At 46.2% G+C, this 18,201-nt stretch overlaps 1 protein-coding gene and 1 long non-coding RNA gene across 4 annotated transcripts in view; one reads left to right on the forward strand and one right to left on the reverse strand.

Moving 5' to 3' along the window:
• The window catches only part of FGF12 (fibroblast growth factor 12), a 220,248-nt gene that overhangs the window by 99,905 nt on the left and 102,142 nt on the right, over positions 1 to 18,201 (reverse strand). The window lies entirely within an intron of this gene.
• Positions 11,857 to 14,880, forward strand: LOC146433267 (uncharacterized). 2 transcript variants are annotated; one of them, XR_014854028.1, is made up of 3 exons: positions 11,857 to 12,729; positions 13,240 to 13,390; positions 14,050 to 14,880. It is a non-coding gene; the product is annotated as an uncharacterized LOC146433267 (long non-coding RNA). The 2 variants fall into 2 exon arrangements; XR_014854029.1 differs by having other exon boundaries at positions 14,155 to 14,880.

Below are 18,201 nucleotides of genomic sequence, written 5' to 3' on the forward strand. Positions count from 1 at the left end.
GGGGGAGGAGAGGGGAGGGAGGGGCCGGGGAAGCCCCCCCGGACGCCCACGCTGCGCAGGGCTGCTGCCAAGGCGGCGGGGAGCCCCGCAGCCCCGCGGCGGCCGGGCAGGAGCCGGGCTCCCGGTTTCGGGCTCGCGGAGAATTGCAGCTGCTCCCGCTCGCCCTCCTCTACGCAATCCTACGTGATCGAGGTTTGGATGAGAAACATCGCGCAGGCAAAGCGAGGCAACTGCAGCTCCGCGGCGGCTCTGCCCCTCCGCCCGGGCAGACCCGCCGCCCCCGCCGGCAGCCGGGCTTCCCCGAGACCGCAGCCCCCCCGGCAGAGCCACCTGCCACTCGTGCAGCCACCCTGGCCGCTTCCCTGGCCACTGCTGTCGGTGCCCGAGCACCCAGCCTCGGTAGCTGAGCGTCTCCGTGGCTTTCCCTGTTTCTCCGTGCAAGCAGAGATAAAGGACAGCCCCGGAGAACCGCGGGCTGCTCTGCCGGGGGCCGATTCTTCGGCCGGGGAGCGTGCGGGGTCTACAGCGGCGGTGGGCGCTGCCGGGCTGCCCCCGGCCACAGCGGTCTCACGACACACCGCCATCAGCAGGTGCTGAGCCGGCTCCCGCCTACCTCTAGCCACAAAACTGCACCGAACAAAATTGAAGGTGCAGCTACATCTCTGGTTATCCGGAGAAGTAACTGCTGTTGCTTCCACAAAGATGATGCTCTCCAGATTTCAGGTTCAAGTAACAGGTAGCGATGGTAGCTGCTAGGACAGTTAAGTGACGAGCAAGGTACTTGGGCGAGCGCACAGGGGTCAGGGTGGAGGGAGAGGGGATCTCGGCTGGGAAGACAGGACCTGCTCCAGCTACACTCTGGTGAGTAACAATGGCGGGGGGGGGGGCTAATCCAGTCCTGAAGGTGTAGGGGTGATGCATATTCCCAGTTGAATTCAAACCAGTTGGTGACAACCCCCTAAGAATTACCAACTGCAGCAAAATACTCTTTTTAACTACTTCACCTCTAAATTCTAAAAATTTTCTGAATTCTTCACCTCTAGGCGTCAGCTCTAAATTATTTTAATGTATTGGGGAAGAAAGACAACTGAAACAACCATCCATTATGTCCATAAATATTAACTAAACTCTGGCATTACTCCCTGATTTTCACTCTTAGTCTCTATGCATACCAAAACAAGGTGGAATCAGGTTCTCTAGGCTGTTGATCTCTTTTTAACTGCAGCCAACTCCTTTTGAGAAGATTTCACCATCCCAATCAATAAAGATTTTTCTTCCCTTTCCTGTAACTAAAATGCTTCATATTTTAATTTTCTCTATCGGATTATTTCACTTGACATCAAAGAATTATTGCAGTACAAGGTACAGGCATGGCCTAAAGAAAGCTGTTTGCAATCAGAGAATCACTGTCTGAACTGCCAGTGAATTATCCAAAGCTTCATCTTCAAAGGATGTGAGCATATCTCTTATCTTCTCAAGAAAGAGGTTTTCCATCTATATATAAAGATAATTTTTTTGCCTGTAGTCTTCAAATCTCTGGTGAAAAAACACTGGTTTATCCACCCCATATTAGATAAGTTCCAGTTATTTTGATGTGCAACTAATTTGTTTTGTTGTGTAGCTATAAACTCAGAGCTGCAGCTCTGAACTTAAAAATGATCCTAATCAGTGATAAAGTCGGTCACAGTATTTTTTTCCCCTAATGATTTGTGGATCTGAAAAGAGAGTTGCTGCAACTCTAAAAGGAAAGGCTTCTCCTAGGTCTTTCCTGCTTCTGCAGTGACTGAATTAAATTAAGCCAAAGCTTGTGAAACTGAATGTAGTGTTGCATTTGCCAACATGCAGGTCTGTCATTATCTATAGATGGCCAAGGAGCCCGTGGTGTTTGGTTTTGAACATGGGCACAGTGCCATGAGCTCCTGGTGGTATTACTGACATGCACATCTGCTTTGCGCGAGTCAGATCATGCCCCAACACCACAAAACTTTCTGAAGAGCCCAAGCCTTTATCAACACCAAAGAAGCCCAGCGTGGTCTTGAGCTGGAGAATGGAAGGCCAACCTCATCATGCTCCTGCACTGTCATTCTCACAGGTGAAACATACCTTTGGTGGGCTGCCAAGTGAAACAAAAAAGCGTCCATGTGCTTTAATCTCTAACAATGGAAGTTCTTTCCTTCAGCTTCCATTTGGGTAGACAGGGCTCAAAGCATCTCCCATTTTAATCTGAATAAGCTACTCCTTTTTGAGGGTTGTGCAGCCTACACTGTTCCAAACCAAACAGCCCCTGTGGAATTCACAAGCTGCATTCCTCATTGCTACCAATGGAAGCTGAATTGTTTGAGCAAACTGGGCCAATATGGCATTTTTTCTTAAGGAACATAATTTTAAAACATATTTTTATATAATATTGTATCTATATTATATAGTTATTATGGCAATTTTTCTCCCATGACTCTTCTCCCCGGGCTTCCTCCTCACTTCAGTCCCAGTCTGCAAAACTGCACAGTGCACCCTATGAAAAGGGAATGCAAGAGTAGCACCAACTCATAAAATGAATAAGACAGACTGTTTTGGTGACACTGGTGAGATATGCCAGTGCACCTCCTGCAGTTTGTGGAGAAAGAGCCCACGTAGCACAGAGGAGCAGGCAGAGGTTCAGACTCCCTGTGGTTGTTGGTGGCTCAGACTCACTGTGCTCACTAAATACCCCCACCCCACCCCGAACATACAGGAGCCTCTGCATTAGGCACTCACTATAGAAGGTGACCAATATCAACATTTCAAGACACTGCCATTTCTGAGGTTTCATTCTCTTTATAAATAAGCTCTTCTGTCCTTAGTGCTAAAGTTTAAAATGAAGGCCTGGCTGAATTTCAGGGCTTTGGTGACTTGAGCAGAGAAGAGATCTAGAATTGCATTCCCTTACCTTCCTAAACAGAATGATCTATCTAGGTCAAAACGGAGGTTATTGGCATCTTTCCTCAGTGAAGTGCAATAATTCCCGCAGGGTTGCTAACAGAATATCCTGTTTATTTTTCATAGAGCTTTCAAAAGCCATGGGCTGTGTTCTGTAGATTCAGTCATTAGGCATATCTCTGCTTAACTAATTCTGTACACACAGAGCTAACTACAGATACAAACATATGCAGGTTTTTTGCTGTTTTATCTGCAGAGCTACTGAAAATGCATACATGAAAATTAAGGAAGAGATTTACATTTAATACCACTTTAAAATGTGTATGCACGTTGCTGTAGTTGAATGGGAAAGACACCCATCCCTGGCCAGTAATTATGAATGGCCTAATTCACCATTTTACAGCAGCATAGCAACAAATCTCTTCCAATAGGAAGGCACTGTTGAGTTTGAAAGTCTGCATGCAGACATCTCTTAAGAATTGTACCAAATTTCCACGCTGTGTAAATCACATCTAAAATGTGCACTGCCAGGGCTGCTTATTAAGCAGAATTAAGCCCATATCCATGTTTTATTAACTTTATTCTTTACAAGGTAGCCCCTTGTTGCATGTCTAGCATAATTAATATTCATGCAGCTTTGGCATTCCCCAGTCTCTCTGCGTGGGTGGACTTTTTGAAAAAACACATGCCTGGGTAACCTGATAAAGAAAAGAGCTCACTGAATTTTGCTCGGTTTCTGTGCAGGGTGATTCTGTTTACAATGCATGAGTTTATATCTATGTTTGGATGCCTAATAAGAATTCACATGGCCACTTAAAAATATGCTATTCAGGGAGAGAGATCTGGCCCTAAAACAGCAGCAGAGTACAAGAACTGGCCAGCTTTCTGGGCTGTTCTCACACAGCTGAGCTTAGAGCTGACTTGGCCTTTTAATAAACATAGAAGAGCCTGCATCACCTGATTGCTATATTGAAACAATTCATTTAATGGGCCCTGCACCCCCTTTTTTGTCTTCAAAGATTCAATTAAACAAAATTTGCAACTCATCACAAGAAGTATTTATTAGTTTAGCTGGTGTCTTTCAAACCAGCTCTAGCCTGGGGGGAAGTTGGGCCTGTCTGGGTATTAAAGGGAGGGGCAGGTACGCAGTTGGCAGATTGCAGAATGAAACCACTATTGCAAAAAGCAGGTCACAAGCAGCACCAACACAACAAAACCAACTGCAGCTGAGAAAAAGAAATAATTCTATTAGGATTTTATACATTCACATATATTTTTTTCCTTTTTACGAGAAGATTTTCTACTTAGCAGGAGCTTTTACTTCTCCTTGTTGACTTATCGACTATACAAGGGGGAGGCAGGGAAACACAAGAAAGCTTTGCCTCACTGAAGGGAACTGTGGCTGTCTAGAAATGAAAGTGTTGTGAAGCATTTTTCTTCAAGAAGCCTCCTGTATGGCTGAATAGACTTCTGTCTCCAGGGTTCTGGAAGCACATGCTGGGATCATTTCCTGAAATGAAGCCTGAAAAGGGGCAGTAGGAGGGAGCATCTCAAACTGTTCCCACATATAAAGAGACCTCCCTGCAGACAGGTCAGTGCTTGTCCCACATGCCACAGCCAGACCTGAGGCTTGTTCAAGGTGGGCTCATTGCAAATCTCTTTTTATCACCTCAGCCCAAGGGTCCTGTTCATCAACCATTCTGTAATGGTTGATTGCCTTCCCCAATGGGAGCAGGGCATGAAAAACTGCTGCACTTGCAGTGATACACTTCAGTTGTGGCTTCATAAGTGGCAGGAGTCCAAAAGAAAGGGCCTGCAAACACCTGCCTGGTGACAGCTCCCACACAGCACTTCAGTCATGAGGGCAGTGCAGGGAGGAGGCCTTGCTGAAGGATCTCCCATCAAGGAGCAATGAAAGGATGGACACTCTGCTTGCAGGTCACTTTGTGCAAGGCAGAGCCAAGAGCCCACCCTTGCTGAGCAAGGGGCACACAGACAACCAGCTGTTCCAGGCTTAGAAACACCCACCTACACATCTGGCAAGAAAACTCAAATATCTTCTTGCCTGTACTAGAGCTGCTGAATTTAAAAGAAAGGACAGACAGCTGCCTCTCTTCCTTTCTTCCTCCTTCCACCTCCTCTTCCTCAGTGGGCTTCTCCTCATACCCAGCAATTCCCTCCACCCACCTCCTTGGGAACTTTTCAGCCACAACTACCCGTCAAATAGCCTTAAGCCACAGGAACTACGAGAACCCGAAAGGGGAAGGAAAGTATGGACTTGTGAGTTCACTCTAGGTCTTACATCTGCATTCGCAGTGTGTTAGAAAAAAGACCACATCCATTGTGCTTTCAATGCACAGCAGAGGCTGTGAAGTGGGTGGAATAGCCACCATCGAACAACCCCAGCTGTGAGCCTGAGGTTGAATACACACACATTATGCCCTTCTCTGTCTGAAGCAGAGACTCAGTGCCCAGACCTCAGGATCGCAGCACTTTTAGGAACAAGACAACTCCTACAACCTGCCCCTCCCTAGGAGAGGTCAGCCATCCCCACTGCTCTCTTTGAATCCTATTTGATGACAACCTCTAGCCCATTTTGGCCAACAGTTTCAATAATGCCAAAGATGCCCACGTCCCACTGACACTGAACCTGGTTATGACTGGATTTACATGTCACTTGCATGAAGGTGTTGTGGTCTGGTGGAGAGGGGAGTGTGACCCCACAGTGCAGCTTCAGGCCCAGGGTCCCCAAGCCCCTGGGCTCAGGTGGTTGAGAGGCTGCCCATGCTCTTTCCTCTCCCTGGGAAGAAGGAAACCTGATGCTGTAACCATGCAGCCAGACACCAATTTTGACCAAAACCATTTTCAAATGTGTCAGGAAAAGCCTTTCAATTTAAAGTTTCCATCAAGCTGACTTTACTGAAAGTCAAAGAGATCCTTCCTGATTAGATCTTGGCTGAGGCAAACCAGCCCGATTATATGATTGAGAATGATAAAAACAAGGAAGGGAGAGTGAAACTCCTATTGTGCTTCTCCAGCAGGGCTGTGGGACCATCTGCTTCACAGCAGGTCAAGGCTTGGAGATTGAAGACATCCGCCTCTCTTTAATGCACCTTCGTGGCACTAGCATAGGTCAAGGGGCAGGGGAATGGGACAGAAGCTGTCAAGGAGAAATAACAAACTCCCTCCAGACCCATAAATCTGTCCATCTGACCATAATGGATTCTGATAGACCTAAAGAGGCCATAGAAAGTTCCCTGACCCCAAACTTTGCTTGTCCCTTCATCCAGCCTCCAAATTCACAAGCCCAGGATTTGCAGCCTGAGCTAGGTCATATCTCAAATCCTGCTGCATCAGCAGAGCAATGCTTCAAGGGGGCAGCCCGTTGCTCTGCCACTCAGCAAAGGGTCCTTCCAGTTTGGAGAGCTCGGAAGAAAAGCAACAACTCTGCCAAGACCTGGCACTCCCACTGCCATCAAACTCTGCAGAACACGAGTGCTGGGACATTAATCCTGCCCTTAGGACGCCTCTGAAGTTACATGGATTCAGATTGCATCTTACCAATCAAAACCTGCTTATTTCTTCTGCGTACTGCAAGGGCATATTCAACACTAAATGTAAATGTGTGATTACAGCTGTCATGCAGCCAGGACAAGGTTTGAAGACTCCCTCATCCCCTGTTGACCTAAAGTGCTGGGTAAAAAGGATCTGGGTGAATACATTGCTTCCCCCACAAACCCCTGGCTTCCAAGCACATCTCTTGCTATTTGCATTGTAATTTATTTCCCTCCCCAGCAATAAATCAACTCCTCTATCTCGCCAGCAAAATGAAATCCCACGTCCTTTTTCCCCGGACTCTCAGCGATGCTGCAATCCAGCCTCCAATAAAGATATCAGTGCTGTGGAAGGAAATATAAGTTTGCCAAGGATACAAAGACTAATGCAGTAGTAATTAATGATCGCAGAAAATCTGGTGAAGAGAATAAACTGAACTGACATGGAAACTGAGTTCACAGAAACAAGTTTCCTTTTAACACAGCCAGATCAAATCTCTGGGGATAAATTGTGCAGTCTGTATTACTTCAAGACTGGGCTTTTTTTTTTCCTGAGAAAGCATTGATTCTGGGAATTGGGAACCATGAGAGAGATACAGCTAACAGGAGGTTTCTGCACAGAACTGCAGGTAGGCAAGCCCAAGCTCATAAATGCATGGATGGAGCAATAGGGAGAAAAATGAGCAATGCTCTGTCACATTTGTACCCAGTGCACCAAACACCAGTATCACAAGAGTTACAAAGTCAGGTTGCCACACTTGAGAAGTGGCAGAACACAGAGGGTCTGAGGACTAAGAAGAATCTGGATATAGTGAAAGACAAGAGCAGTTTGCACACTTGGTTGAAGTAATAAGCACATCTGCAGGGATTCATATGGGGCCACTCTTGTAAATGCTCTTGGTACTCAACTGTATTTAGCCTGTTAATACTGTGGCCACTGGTAGTTTGGTGTTGATGAAAATCTGGCCACAAAAGACAAATGGCTGAGATCCTCAGTATCCAAGAGAATGACAGAGAAAACTTAGCCCTGACTGATAGATCTCTCACCTCTCAGTAAGAGCATTTTTGAAAGGAAGGACTGTCTCAATCCAGCAAAGTCAGAGTGAGACCTGGAGACTGTAAGTCAAGGCAGGGCTCATGTTTATTGTTAATATCTTAGGTAATTTATCAAGAGAACAACATGGCAAAAGTTGTGATGGATTTCCTGTCATTTCACCCTAAGAGCCAACCTCTTTCAAAAATAGATGAGCTGATATCACAGTGCACAGGGTACAAGGGACCCTGCAGAAGTCACCCGTGTACTGAGACAGCAGTACCTTTATCATCACTGACAAGGCTGATCTGATGGTCCGATCTCTGATCAGCAACCTGCAGCACTGTAAATCCCATAGCTCCCTTAGGAATGCGGCTCTCTACTGGCCTCAGCTGAGAAAGACTAATTCTAACATCTAGTCCAAATCCCACGTAGCTACAAGTTTATTGCCCTATTAGATTATGCCTACCACAGAGGACTTACTGGGCTTTTCCAAGTGCAGTCCTGACTCGAGTGATGCTCAAGACTAGACTCACAATCACAACTGGCCCCTTCTGCCCAGCTTCTGACACTCACGCAGCGTCAGTAGGTATTAGAGCTCAGATGAAAAGAATTCCACTCTGCATAAAATCTTGCATTCAAAGTTACATTTCTTCCCCATGAGACCTTTGGGGGCTCACTATGAAATGCCAGGAGAGAAGAAAGCACAGTGATGTGGTAGAACTGGTGGTCTCATCACTCTCCAGACCAAGTCTCTGGTTTTGCAGTAGGCAGAGCAGTGGCATTAAACTTGCACTGAAATCCCTGTGCAGTGCTCTCTTCTGAAATGACTATTTCCTTACTCCCGTGCACAGTTTTGATAAGGTGGCATTTTTCAAGAGAAAAAAGCACCACTACTGATTGTTTGGCTGCTCCTTCTGTAGGCATCCATCACAGCCTCCCAGCCTCTACCATTCACACGTATCTCTCTGACATGAATTACAGTTCTGGCCTTTTCTGCTCTCAGACTGCTGAACTCCCTAAGTGCCTAAGATGCACTAGTTGTTCTAACCACTTTCTATTGCTCTTCTAGGGCTTTGCAAGAGCAGCATTTGGACATGGGCAACCCTGTTTCCTGGCATCCTTTATTCATGACCCTTCTACAGCTTCTGTCTTGGGACAAGGAATTCCTGTACAGTGTGATTTCTTTTTTCTTCTCTAGCCATGCTTGCCTTCCCTCCCCCTTCATATGCACATTACTTTTCTCACTTCAGGGACAGAGTTACTGTCCCTTTATTCTCATTCCATCACATAACAGAAAAGATCATCCTGGGCTGCTGGAGCCTACTACAAACAGGTCATTGATTGGATCTGGTGTCTGGAGATTACCCCAGTAAAACAGTAGAATTAAGCAGAGAGGGCAATGCTTTCTATGAGTCATAGAGAAACAGGCAACAGACCCTGCTGACCCATAGAGTCATGATCTAAAGCATTCCCTGTTGAATGCAGCTGGGTCCTACAGGATGAGAGGACAGAATCCCCTGAATTTCCCTTTCTACTCCCACAAAGAAGGCTTCAAGGTTGGAAATGCTGCCTTCCCACCACCCCATGGGCAGCATCAGCTGCTCCTCCTGTGGCACCCAGCATAAAGTCCATGGCTTATCCTTGTGACGTGTCCCCAGAGCTTTTACAGGAGCCCATGGGCACTCCTGCCCCAGCACAGGGGCAAGGGGCAGCCTCCAATAGTGAGAGGAGCTGGCAATGCAGCCAGCAGCAGTCCAAGAAGAGATGCTGTAGCATTGCCAAGTGTTGTCAGATGTAGGGAAACTCACAATAAGAGCTTTCATCTTTCATTATGATTGAATGTTCCTGCTCTAGCCTGTTGGAAATACCATCTCCTGAGATGCTATGGGCTCACTGAAGCTTATGCAAGGTAGTATAAACCAGGGGGCAGGTTATTAGCATTTTCTTTTGGCAAAAGCTTATCCATAAGACTAGCTGTGCTTGGCAATTGGAAAATGCACAAGCGTGGGGGTGAGGAGTGTCAATTAAAAGCCACTTAAGTGGGTACTTGAGTAATTATTGGGAGGCTTCTGAAGAGACATTTTTGTCAGTAATTAAGGAGAACATGGCTTTGTGCTGGGTACAGGTGTCAATATGGCAACAGAGATCCTCAGCACTCCACGGAAAGATGACCAGCTATCCATTAGCTGCAGAGCAGTATTGGCATTTTCTGCCCAAAGAGCATCCTTCAGTCTTGAAAGAGGGCCAGAGCAGTAAAGGGGCTGAAATCCTGATACTCTCACAGTCTCAGATTTTCTGCACCAGGGAAAAGGATGCACAAAATTATGTTTATGAAACTGCCTGGTTCCTGAGGTTGCTGCTCTTCAGTAGAATTGGGTCCCACTGGTGTTTCTGTCTTCCAGAGGCCCTGTTTCAGGTCCAGAGGCTCTAAGTTACTGGGAAAGCTCCCTATACAAAGGAAGTGAAGCAAAACATGCTGGGCAGTTCCAGCCTGGAGGAGGGTTGGCGTATGCTGCCTGTCAGTGGCTTGGGCAGGGTAGTTGTGATCTGGTTCCAGAGATGCTCTCTCTCCCCTAACTTGTTTCCATAAGCCTGATGCAAGCATTGTCTCTCATTTGCTTGGCTTTGGGAACCCTTCTGTTTGCTAAAAAATGCCAATTAATACATATTCCCTTCTCAGCGTTAAGAAACAAATTTATTATTTCTTCAGTCCATTACAGTAGATACTTCTAGAAATTCAGATACTAAACTAGTACTTCTAGTGCCTCTAATACCCACTTCAGCCCACCTCAAATGGTGTAAAATGTGGGGTTTAAGAAGGTGCTCTCAGATGAAAAAACTGATTTGACAGGGAAGTGACTCAGAGCTACTTTTAAGTCTGCAGTGACGAAGTCAGGCACTTAGGAAATTAAGTGTGTAGACCTGTAGCTACCAGAGCAGTGTCTGTCTCCTCATTAAAGATGCAGGTAAAGAAGCTTGAAGACAGTAGCAGTAAAAGGAGCATATGCAACACAAACATGTCCTTGTGAAAGAGCATAATTCACAGACACTTCATTACCTTCAACAACTTTGAGGTCCTTGCTTATTCATTGGCAAGTCTTAGCTGTCATGAGCCAAAAAAACATGGGCTGGGATTATCAAAACTATATAAATGAAGCAGTCTTCCAGATCTCCAGGGATCTCCCCATAAGCTCCAGCCTCAGCCCCTTACGTTACCAATGCTCTGCGTGGGGTGTGCAAGAGACACCTGTGCAGCAGACACCAGCTCTCACCTCAGTTAAACATGCCAGACTGACTCCTGCAAAGTTCCCCTTGAAAAAAACCAGCTGACATAAGGAGGCAGATGCCAGACATTTGTTCTAGAAAAGGCTACATGCTACTGCCAGCCTTATTACTTGCACATGGACAGCTCCAGCAATTATTGCAATTCTCTCACTTTTCCTTTTTGATTCCTGGCACAATGTAGGGTCTGAAAAGTCTTCTTTCTCTTTTTATTTATTTAATCATTTGACATGGACTCTGTTAGCTTAAATTTGACCCAGCTTTTCAATTTTAAGGGGAAAAATAAAAACAGAAAAAAAAATTGAGAATTCATAAACCCTCAATCAAACACAAAATAAGCCCACAATATTGTGCAGCTTCAATGAAAGCTTTTCTTTTTAAAACAAAGGATGCTCCCTTGTGTTGTTTGAAACCCTGGCACTAGAGCAATTAAGAAAGTGAAACTGGCTACAAACTAAAGCAGAATAGACATGTTTCATAGATCTTCATTGCCCAGGCAGAAAGAACATAAACAGGGCATAAATAACAGCAGTCAGAGGACAGACAAGCTGAAGGACAATGCTGGCACAAGAGCAAATGGGTAGAAACTGGCCAAGAACAAATTTAGACTAGAAATTAGACATGGTTTCTAGTGATCAGAGGAGTAAGATATTTCCAAAGTGGGCACATTGCTACTCTCATCCTGCTTCTTCTGTTCCAAGGAGACTTTTCGTGCACATTTGTGAAAAGATTATGTGACACAGCCTGCAATAACATGAGCCAAGAGACCCCTTTTCTCATGTGTAGCACCAATATTTTGGTCTTTCAATAAATCTCTTTTTAATGCTCTATGAATGTAGAGGTATTTGACCCTGCACTCAGTAGGGTTTTTTATTTAACCTTTGTTAATTGATCCATCTTAAAATATATCTATACTAATAGCCTTGCACATCTAATTGATGAACTGAAGTAAGCAACAACAATTATTGAGTGTTTTTATTTAGCGGTGTCATTAAATAAAGTGAAAGCAAATAAGATCCTATAAAATACAAATGGTCTTATCTAAATGTTGTTAGGGATGCAGTGACAGGAGTGCATTCAGTTAAGCATTTATATTGTTGCCATCATTTAGACATCCGTTCCAAAGCTTATCTAATTTGAAAGCTACTCCTGAAGATCTTTGCTATTGATTGGTGCAGCCTGGAGAGACACCACTCTCCACAAACTCATTCCAGAACAGGGAAGATGCCAGCTCTCACATGTGGGGTCCCCTGGCCAGCTAGTACCCATATCTGTCTGCACAGGTCTTTTCTGCTTGCTGGATAATTTGAGGATGCCCACCATCATCTGGGAGAGGGGGATTCTGTTGGCAGGGTGAGTTAGGGACAGATGTACCCTCAGCTCTTCACTCATCTCCCCTGACCAGGATTGCTGATGTCTCGACTTAGCTGCTACTCAGCCTAAGTGAAACATATGTTTATGCCCGTAATTTCTGCACTGAACTGCTATAGTGCCAGTTAATGTTGTTCCAAAATGAATTGCTGCTGCATAATGTACAGAACAACAAATTCACATTAGCTACATATCACAAATCAGATAATTGCCAACCAAGATATTCGTACGCATGTTCAACCTCTTATACGATGTAATAGGACACTATCAAAATAGAGCTCACATTACAATGACAGTTTTGGCTTCTAGCACTTTGGCTTTTATTGTAATAAATTCTAATTTTCTGATTTTTATCTGCTCCTCCCCCCCTGCTCCTAGTGGCGTAGGAATTATGATTATGCCAGCTCTAAAACTAGACTGCCTGCTTTTAAAGCAGTCTTTCTGCCTGCTTCACAAGCACAGCATTGAAGCACTTGAGACACAAACACTGCAGATCACCCTCAATGCCAAGAGAAAGCACCAGCCTGACCAACTTCACTCGAACTGCCACAGACCACAGAATGACCACAGGTGCATACCCTCCTGCAAGACACCTCCTCCCCACACTACCGATTCCTCCCATCTGTGAAATCAGGGTGATGATCCTGCTTTTGTGAGCCTCCCCATAAGAAAGCTTGCAAAGACACTTCCCTGGGGGACAGATGGATTTCAGGGTGGGATTTTTCACGCAATGCAGGCAAGAGGTGCTGATGGAGGAGCCCTGGCTTTTCCCATGCTCGCACAGATGGAGCTGTCAGGAAGGGCTCCCCTTTTGGAAGGGACTGATACTCTTCAGCTGACACCTCTGACAGCATCCCCTCTGCTTGTAGCTTCTCTGCACCTCGGGCAGAGACCCCATCAAACCTCACTCCCCCCTTGTGAGGCCATAAGGAGAGAGCTCAGCACAGATGCTGCAGAGCAGCCTTGGCCCCCTGGCCACACTTACCCCCCTTACCAGCTCTGCCAGTGTGTTTTCCTGTATTCTCACTGCAATAAATGACAAGGTTGCCACCTTGCTTGACCAGGACTTCCATTTTTTAGACCCACAGGCTTTCTACACCCAGAGCCATGAGCTCAGCAGCCCAAAGGCAGGAGGGATGGAGGTGTGCCACCAGACAATCAGTGGGGACCCACTAATCCCACAGAAACCTGTGCCAGCCCCAAGGCTGCACCAACAAAATAGTTGTGACTGGTAAGAGACTCGTTGGAATCAGGGAAGCCCTATCCTTCCAGTGTGCTGAGAAGCACAGGTGCAGCCTCCATCCAGCTCTCGGGAAACACCAGGGCTTCACAGAGGTGTTTCTCACTCAGAAAGATAATTTTCCATCCTGCATAAATAAGCAAGGAATCCATCTACAGCAGCATGACTAGAGTAACTGCGCCTCACAGGGTTATAGGATTATGGCTCTCAGCACATACAGTTTCAGAAAATTTCCAGGCTTTTTTAATGCATATGAGGAGAGTGAAAAATAGTAAAATACAGTGTTGCACTGAGTTGTCTTCTATTCCTGCAGTGAATTTTAAAATATGGAAAGCAATATTGGGGTCACGGAGCTATTTTATTTTACTTTAAATTAATCTTGTTTCATTCCTACATTAACCCTGACATGGTTATTTTTGAGGAAACCCCAAAGGGTTGTACACTTTCCCATGTCTTTGAGGGGTGGGGAATTACAAAATATCTTGGAATATGTCTCTCATGGAAAAATTAGAAATGCAATTAGATAAAGACTTGGAAGAAAGTAACACTCCCCAGGCTATTAATTTATTTTTGGGGGGAGGGTGGTTGTTTTCTAAAATTGGTAAAATACCTCATTTTGCCTTTAAATCCAACACTGTTTTTTGTTTGAGAGCATCCTGGTCACTGCTTAACCTAAGCCGAAGCTTTGACAGTTTTCTTTCCAAGGATCTGTGGATTAGAGCAAGCCTATTTTCTTCTTTTTGCATATGGAATAGTTTGGACCAGGTATTTACAACTGAGATTGGAAGGCACTCAATTAATCCTTGTTCTAATGAAGGTGGACAATCCCAGGGCATGAGAATCCACAGACTGACACACAACAGAGAGGGATGGCAGCCAGGCATGGGAGCTGCAAAGGGTGACTGCCATGCAAGGTGACCAGACCATGCCACAACTGCTGCTGAAACTGAGCGATAATACAAGAATCGCCAATGAAATGAGGAAAAACCAAGTTTGAGTTTCTTTTCATTAAGTTGCAATGTTGTCCCCCTGGGGCTGATCATCTACATTGAGACACAGCGATACCCAGAGCCACAGTTAGTGATACCCTACACAGGAACGTGCACTCGTTGTGCTGTAAGAGATGCTGGACGTTCTCAGCCAAACCCTTGGGGACTTAAGAAAATTAGGATAAAATTCACTGCCTATTTACATCAGTCCAGACTGGGCGTGCACCCTCGAATTTACATGGGAAGAACACTGCTACCGACTCTTATCTGAAACTACGCCTTTTCTGAAGGGTCCCTCAGCCTCCCTTTCGTTATTTCCACAATTTTTAAGGCCTCCGAGCGCTTGCCCGAAGGCGCCGATCGCCGAGCGGGGGACACGAACTCCATGATGGAGCTCCCCTCACGGCCCGGCGGCTGCGGAGCGACAGCGCCGCCCAGCGGTGGCGGAGCCACGCACTCGCCGCGGGCACAGGAGCGGCTCCGGATCCCTGTCCTCCCCGGCGCCAGGGGAAAGGCACAAAAAAGGGAAGAAAAAACAAAAAAACCCCCATACTTACAGGAAAAAAAACCCATACTTAAAGAAAAAGTACCCCATACTTAAAGGAAGATGGAGGCGGAAAGGAAAATTATAGAGGGGAGGAAGAAAAAGGGGGGGGAAAGGAGAGGAAAGAAAAAAGGAAGCGAAATGGAGAAAAAGAAAGGGGGAAAAAAAAGGAAGGAAAAAGGGAAGGGAAATGGAGGGGGGAAAAGAAAAAAGGAAAAAAAGGAAGAAGGAAAATAAGAAATGCAGGGGAAAGGGGGAGAAATATGGCGAAAAGAATAAGGGGAAAGGGAGAAGGAAAAGAGGGAGAAAAAAGGGGGGAAGGAAAAGAGAGGGGAAAGGAAAACAATGAAAAATTAACAAGAAAAAAAGCAAACTCTAGAGTATAAACGCAGCGGATTTTTTTTTTTTTTAGAAGGACCTGAAAGGGTTGTATTAGCAAACCAGGACTTGGGCACGCAGCAGCCCTGTCCCCTGTCACAAGGCACAGGGGGAGCGTGACAGCGCTGCCTCGCTCAGGTGCTGAGCCGGACACCCCTGCGCTGCCTGCAGCGCCGGCAGCTGGGGCTCTCCCACGCGCCGAAGCATCCCCGGAGATTGTCCCAGGGGCCGGGACTTGCTGGAGGCTTAACCGGAGGGAAATGGAGCTGCCGGCAGCCCGAGATGCTCCTTTGAGTACCGGCGTTTAGACGGGCCGGACCCGCCGGGGCAGCTCCCACCGCTGTCTGCAGATCTGCAGACCCCGGCGCCTTTGTGCGACAAAACAGGGACAACCGGTACGGCTCGAGGGTGGGGCTCTCTGCTGAACAGAAATTTGAAATACACAATTTCGGCTCGCGCTTGCAAAATACGCGTGGCCTAGAAATCGGTGAAAGGAGAGCGGGATGCTCAGCGCCTTGAGGAGGGAGAGGAGGGGTCTGGCAGCGCAGGACACTGCCGGCGCCCCATCCCTCCGCAGGCGCGCTGTGTCCCCGCGGTCCCTGCGGCAGCACTGCCACCTGGTGCTCAGGGACACGCTCACAGCCGCCCGGGCCACAGCAGCCCGTCCTGCCACCCGTCTGCGGCAGTCACCAGACCGTGCCCGCACCCAGCCGAGGCCGTTTCCGAAGGCATGGGTTTCCCCAGCTGTACTGCGGCTCTTCCCCTTACCCCGGGAACCGCTTGTTCCCAGCGAGGTCTGACAGCTCTGCGTTGCTCTTAGCAGGGCTTCCTCCTCCCTGTCACAAGCCTTTGCACTCGTGGCAGCTCTGCGACAGAAGCGTGGGTGCCTGTGCTGCAGGTGACAGGTCAATGAAATGATCTGTCTCACCATCTCCACGTTAAAAAAAAAAAAAAGTTAAAAAGAAAAAAAGCTACTTTGCAAAAACTTGGAAAAAGTGAAAAGAAGGAGGATTTATTTCTCTGCAAGTCAAATCCCTGCCTGTTCTTTTATTCAGGGTGCTTTATTCTAAGTCTTTTTAACAAGTTAAAAACAGAGTGTATTTTTTCCGTTGGAGTTTTGGACTAAAAGTGACAACTCTCATTCCTTCCCTCCAAACTTTCTGGCAGTGCACAAACCCCCAGATATGTTTTCTCCCAGCATTAAGTTAAACTGCCTTTCCCTTTCCAGCATGCAGCCTTTGTGCTCTGTATCTCACAAATCCAAGTGCAAACTCTAAGCTAGATTTGCTTGCTGCTAAACATAAAGATCTACAACTGACACTGGAAATGCCTACTTGCTTCCACACATCTTGCTCTAACTTACAGATCTCGGAAATCTGAGTGTACACTAAGGTTACCTTCACTGCCCGCTGAAAATGTAACCAGCAACAGGGCAGAACCAATCACCTGTACAACAGCACAGAGCAGCACCCCACAGTGTCCCCGCCACACTGGCCAGGGGACAGCACTGCCAAGGAGATGGGGACTTTTGAGCAGCCATAGCAGTCAGAAGCTGGCCAGAGCCTTGGAGTGGGCATCATTAAACACCTTGGCCTTGGTTTACAGCTAACGAGAGAAACCAAATGGGTTCAGCATTTCTTTCCTTCCAGTAAGGGGATGCAACAATTTCCTACACACACCTTCACCTCATGCCTGCTCCTGGTCACTGCAAGCCAGGACTCACTCCTTAGAAGCAGGAGAAAGCTGCCTAAACCTGGACCTGCAATTTTTTCACACACAAAATTTACAAGTGAGGCAGCTTTTGCCCCTTTCCCGTCTGTTTTAGCACAGTCATCCTATACAAAGATGAGGGGGAGGCTTAGGTTCTGCACTTTAGCTGCCTGAATATACATCCAGCAAAATCTGGGGATCGTCTCTGGATACACTGCAAAGCTAAAAGGGACACCACTCACAAAGATGTAGTAATACACCAGCTCCAGATATTACCACCTGCAGGGTAATGTAGGTGCACTGATTACAAAGAAAAACATTAGCTAACTAGCTTGGCCTTAGCTGTACTGCTTGCTCATTTGTCCGCAAGCAAGTTGTGCTCATTTGTCTACTGCTGGATCTGTTATTCATAGCTATTTGTTTATGTTGCCTTGAGCAGTTCTCGCTCTGCCAGTCATGCAAAGCCCAACATTTGTAATTTCTCCTATAAAATAGGAAATTAACGTAGGAAAGAGGCAGCGTACAGCTTACCACCACAGCATTAATGTCAAGTGCTATATTCCATTTTAACGGAATAAAATGGATTTTGCTGTGCTGGCTCATTGCTCGCCTGGGAAAAGGAAATTTCCATGGTTCCCTTGGTCCCACATCCTGACCCCACAGCAAGAATTGAGAATAGATCACAGGGGCAAATCTTTTAAGTTGTTCTTTTTTTTTCCCCTTAGGGAACAAATCTATTCAATATTTGTTCTTCAGATGATCTTTAAAACTTGCAGAAAATGAACAGAAAAAAAAGCCACATGTGCAGCTATTCCTGTCTGAATACCCACTTCTCCCACTCAGAGAAAAGTATTGCTTTAGCTTACCACAGAAAAAGTGCTGCAGAGCCTTGGTTTAAATGAACTTGTGTTGTAAAAAGCAATACCTTTACTGCTATCTGCTCTCTGACTGGCAAATACATTACAAAGTAAGAATGTAGCAGTCACTCATATCTCTGCCCTATTTAAATAAATCTTTGAGGTTACTTTGCCCAACAAAATCACACTGATAGAGCCTATTATTTCTAATGCATCACCGCTTTTTCTCCTGGGTACTATTTTCCTTCCCAGTATAACCTGTTTATACAATAAGGCATTTCCTACCCTGGGAAACAGCCTTTGCAGTGCCATTGATCACAGCAA

This window comes from Lichenostomus cassidix, chromosome 9 (genome assembly GCF_008360975.1).
Source record: "Lichenostomus cassidix isolate B80296 chromosome 9, HeHo_3.0, whole genome shotgun sequence".
In the NCBI taxonomy this organism is placed as follows: Eukaryota; Metazoa; Chordata; class Aves; order Passeriformes; family Meliphagidae; genus Lichenostomus; species Lichenostomus cassidix.